This window comes from Gavialis gangeticus, unplaced genomic scaffold (assembly GCF_001723915.1).
Source record: "Gavialis gangeticus isolate Ggan-Ray unplaced genomic scaffold, GavGan_comp1, whole genome shotgun sequence".
Classification (NCBI taxonomy): Eukaryota; Metazoa; Chordata; order Crocodylia; family Gavialidae; genus Gavialis; species Gavialis gangeticus.
In genome coordinates this window covers 16,159,303-16,164,799 of record NW_017729022.1, presented here as the reverse complement: position 1 = coordinate 16,164,799, position 5,497 = coordinate 16,159,303, and the positions used below count along the sequence as shown (strand labels likewise).

The 5,497-nt window shown below is 42.1% G+C and overlaps 1 long non-coding RNA gene across 1 annotated transcript; it reads left to right on the top strand.

The window, feature by feature from the left end:
* Window positions 1-477: 477 nt before the first annotated feature.
* Window positions 478-4,181, top strand: LOC109295669. Its single transcript, XR_002096811.1, has 2 exons — window positions 478-2,379; window positions 3,845-4,181. It is a non-coding gene; the product is annotated as an uncharacterized LOC109295669 (long non-coding RNA).
* The last annotated feature ends 1,316 nt before the right edge of the window (window positions 4,182-5,497 follow it).

Below are 5,497 nucleotides of genomic sequence, written 5' to 3'. Positions count from 1 at the left end.
CATACTACTTTATACATTGGCCACAAAAGTGTGCAATAGTTTTAGAGGCCACCTTTCATTAGCAAAGATTCCCCCAGAGACCAAGTGAGCAAACTTCAGAGAGAACAATCATCAGCAGAAGAATGCAACTGCTCTATCCAACTATAGAGCATGCCCACAGTATTCTTTGCATTATAAAAAGTATAGGGTCCATGATATTCATGTAAATAGGATCCTCTGAAAATGAATCTCTCCATCCCTTATGCCAGTGGTGCTCAATCGTTTGGTCCTATGGGCTAGAGGAGTGGCACAGAGCCCATCTGTGGGCCAGATCGGGCCATCTGCAGGACAGATTGGGCTTTGGGGCCTGGATCCACCTCTTTCCAGCCTCCCCACACCGAGATCAGGCCCTGGGACTTAGTGCTACCCCAACCCAGCCCTGCATGCTGGGATCAGACACCAGATCCAGCACACAAGGCCCAGGGTCTCCATGGGTCTGGAGATTTGGCAGCAGGAAAGCAGTGCCACTGCACTTCTGCTACTGAGTTTCTGGACTCATGGGGAGCCTTGCAGGCTGAATGACACAGCACCACAGGCTCGATTTGTGCTGCAACTGGGAGGTTGGGCACCCCTGTCTTATACAATGACAGAGTTCAACCACCAACCCATGGCAGCATTTCCTAACCTTCTCTTATGGGGGCTTTCTGCAGTCTTTAGGGTATACGCTGGGGTATTGGCCAATTCACTTGTGAAGAACTGGAGGAATTTGACTGACTGCTTCTGTACAGAGGAAGGTGAGAAATGGAGCAGTTTCCTCTGGCCTTGTCATACTACTATACAGGGCCATCAAAAATTTCATCCCAAAGATTAATCTTCCTAAAAGGAATAACTCTACTGAACTTGGAGGATTATTAAAGTTGACTGTAACAAGGGTAAATGCTGGATCACTGCACATTTTGGCTAAAACAATACGCAAAGTCAAACTGGAGCAGTAATTTAGGTGGAAAAAATAACCATATTTCTTCCTAATGGTAAGAAAGGCAGTGTTTACACTGGATATATTTTTAGTATGTCTGAGCAAGATTTTTAACAGCTTGGTCTGGGAATACTTCACTTGGAAATGCCCCTGGAAGCATCCAATGCTTTTCCACTTATTTAATCCTGTGTAATGAACCTCTAGTAAGTTTTAAATTGGTTCCATGTTTTATCCCCTCACCTGGTAGAAAAGTCCTAAATTAATAATAATCTATTCTATCTAGGTATATGGACTTAGATATCCAAAATAACATCATTTAATAAATTGTTAAATCTCATACAAATCAGAAACCAAAGGCACACAAACCTTTCTGAATTAATCAGAATCTGTTCCTTATAGGCACGGAAATAAAAAAGAAGTTAGTATTGTTCTAGTGTTAATTCCTTAGGAGCAACTCAAATGAGAGATCAGACGATTATAGAATAGACAAAGATACGTTTGTGTGGAACATTACTTTCGCAGAAAGATGAGCTGAAGGTGGCCCTTTTTACTAGCAACCAAACAACATGCAATCACATCATTTCTGCCCAAGGAGTTGTAAATAACTGTATGCACATTTACAGTCATAAGTATGGAAGAACATTAATATTCTGAGAAGTAGTATCTAAAGATACTTAAGGGCAAGGCACAATGGGCACTGCCTGCCTCTTATTTCATTCCACTACACATCACTGGCAAAGAGGCCATTTATCTTTATGTTCCAAATTCAACAAAAAACTATGCAGCTCTACACATGACTGGCGAAGACTCACAAGTCAGTTGGAAACTGATTTTAACTTCATTGCATTGGATGGAGAGCCAAGTTATCTATAAAGGCTGATTTCAATAAAAGAGACATCTATGTTGCACACCATGGAAGATGGATATATTTTTATTGAATAAGACCCTTAAAGATAAATGACTCTGCTATCAGTGCAGTGCAATGAAAATAATACTGGAGGCAGACAGTCTCCAATATGTCTTGTGCAGAATAAACAGAGTGAGTGGCAGTGTGACATAATACATTAAAAAAGAAGAAAATCAGTGGCGACAGGCAGTGTTCTGTGTTTGTATCTCTGTTTTAAGGGTTTCTTTAATCTTGTAAAAGATTTTATAGCTTAAGACAATCCTGTCCTACCACAACCTAAATGCTGCATTCGTGCAAGCAAAAATTTAAAAGCAGAAATATAATATAATCATGACTCCAACACACAAAAAATAATGATAGAGATTACACCCAAATATTGTGAGACTATTTTATCTTTTACATTTACTGATATGTTTTTGACTCATCTGTTGTTTAGACAGATTTTGAGCATCAGGCCTAAAGCTATAGGAGAATGAAAACTATTTTTGTTGGAGCCTCACAGTAGAAAGAGGTCTAGGTCTGTTGAGCAGCTTCCTTCACTGATTAATGCTATATTTTACTGAAAGCAAAAGTCACCTGCCCTTTCAAAATACATTGTAAGAGACAAATATATTTTAATTTGTTGTGGTGTCCATACATAATGGAGGATTGATTCTATTTCATTCTTTAACCCTGAGTTCTTTCAACTCTCAAGTTACCCAACAAGAAAGGTATAAGTGGTACTTAACAAAGATGGATTCCACACTAATTATGCCCTGTGAAACAAAGCATTTCCCTTTAGCAGTTCCAAATTGTTTCCTTTCTATTGTTTCTTGTTTTATGAGAAGTATTAAATAGGAGTACTCTACTCTATGTGATTCATTATTTTGTATAATTCTGTCATGTCTCCTCTCACTAAACAGGTGAGAGGAGGTCTTTGCAGAATATTCTAGTACCTTCAACTTTAATCTTGTCTACTGAACAAATCTCTGGTTATAGGCCAGCAATCTTGGGCCAGCTTTCTGACTGCCACTATGACCCTAAGGAAGGAAGAATGTATTTGAGGGTCTATATCCTCTTTACTTTTCCTTCCCTCTCCACTACTAATAAAGAAGAATCAACAACATTTCATGACCCCTCCATATTTACAAAAGAAAGGAATGCTAGAGTACCAACTCAGCAATTTGTGTCAGAGGAAAAGGACGCCCTCCCATCAACACAGTGTTATCTTCGTAAAAGCTGCCTTGCTGACCCATTACATTTCTGATTTCCCTTGACTTCCCCAAATGAACAATACCAAAAGATAAGCTAGTATATTAAATTAATGGAGAGTCCATAGTTAACAGTAGCTGCAGCTATGTCATACTGCCATAAAAACAAAGTAATATACAGTAAGGGTTCAGGCGGCTCAGGTCCATCACGACGCACTAAATACCTCAAGGGGTACATTGTGCCTTGTAGGATCAGACCTTGAAGGGACGTCCATTACCCTCCTTGTATTGCTACTGATGTCATTTCAGGGTGATCTATATAGATGGGGTCCATATAGCTTCCATCCTGTCTGCCCATCCAGGGACACAATTCATTATGAACGCAGAAATGTAATTCCAGTAAGCAGTTGTGTTTGAGCGATAATTCCAATGGCTGCCTATATTATCTATACATAATAAAATGCCAATGTGTGGTCAATACACAAAGCAATGAAAATGTCATAAAGCTTTTTAAAAGTATGTGACATATAGGAATCCTAAAAGTATAGATGATTCATGAATACAGGGCCCATGCCTTTATCTGCTGACACAGGGATGGTGGTAGCCTGTGCAGGGAGGTCTATCAGATGCACACTCCCCATTTCACCAAGAGACCTTAGACTTGCTCTTACAGTCTCCAAATACTGACTCCTACTTCAGCTGGTTGAAAATTTTTGAAATTCAAATGTTAGCACACACAATTTCCAATAACTGTTTCATGAATGTATTCTCTTACTTCCCTATCCACTGCAGCTAGAATCCTACAGAGGCTGAAGATGAAGAGTTCTGTCACCTAAATGGAATTTCAGAACATTGTGTGGGTATCCTTTACTCAAATATTTCCTTTGAAGTCCAGGCTTCACATAAAAGCTGCTTTCCCTGGTGTAGAACTTCAGGCAGCACAAAGACCGCCTCACCTCCATTGGGAATAAAGATGCAGCTTCACCTGCTGACACACAGCAGTGCTCTTTGCACACCTTCCAAAATGAGAGTAAATCAAACCCAATACAGAAATAAGTGGTTTTCCATGCTTTCCCTATGAAACTCGCTACTGATTGTAAATATATACTTTTTTGTGTTCCTGAAAAGACAAAAAAGATGTTTATCAAGTTCAACAGCTGAATCAACTAACATCTGGCTGCATGGTGCCCACCCTTTGTGTTACACAATAGTCGAAGTCAGTGGAAAGCTAAGACAAACATCTGAGTGTTTCTCCTCCTATGAGTCTGCATGTGGCCAGGTATTGGACATGTGCAAAGTCCTGTGCTTGGGATGGACTGATAGCATGCACAAATACAGACTGGGAAATGACTCATGGGTGACTGGTGCCTCTTGAGTCTGGGGGGGCATCTGCCCCCCTGACACCAGTCAGCGACTGGGGTGGGGGTCCCCCAGCAGCAATCCCACTGACCAGGGTGTGGAGGTCCCTTGGTGGCTGATCCCACTGACCAGGCCAATCCCAATGTCGGGGGTAGGTCCCGCAGTCGCCAATCATGCTGACCGGGGGGGTCTCCTGCAGCCAATCTCACTCACCAAAAAGCAGCTCACTCACTTCTGGAAGTGGCGCGGCCACTTTTGCTAGAAGTCCCGCTCCCCGGACACCGTTTGCGGAGGGGGCACTGATGCTCCCACTTGACTCTCTGCCTGCCAACTAGGCAGGGAGCATGACCTAACAGGGGTGCACCGGTGTTCTCAGGGGGTGCATGTGCACCTCCTTGCACTTCCTACATGTCACCACTGGAATGACTGGCTAGGTTACAGTACTACAGCAAAGGACCTAGGGGGTTACAGTGAACCATAGACTGAATATGAGCCAATAGTGTGCTCTTGTTGCAAAAAAAAAATTTTTTAAGCCAACAGCATCCTGGGTTGTATTAACAAGAGTGTCACTTGCAAATCAAGAGAAGTATTTATTTCACTCTATTCAGCACCTGGGGTACTGTGTCCAGTTTTGGGCCCCACACTTTAAGAAAGATGTGGACAATTTAGAAAGAGTCTAGTGTAGGGCAACAGAAATGATCAGGAGCCTAAGAGTCAAGGCTCATAAGGAAAAGCAGCAAGAGCCAGGGCTATTTAGCTTGGAGAAGAGAAGACTAAGAGGGGATTTGATAACAGTCTTCAAATACCTGAAGGGCGATTAATACAGAGGATGGAGATGGGTTTTTCTCTGTGGTTGTAGGGGACAGGATTAGGAACAATAGCCTCAAGGTACAGCAGGGGAATTGAAGCTGGAAAATAGGAGGAATTTTCTGACTGTGAGACTCATCAGGTGTTGGAACAAGCTCCCTAGAGAAGTTATGGAATCTCCATTTTTGGAAACTTGCAAGAGCAGATTGAACAGACGCTTGGCTGGGATACTTTAGTCAGGGGATGATCTTGCCTTGAGTGGGGGGGCCGGGGGGGGGG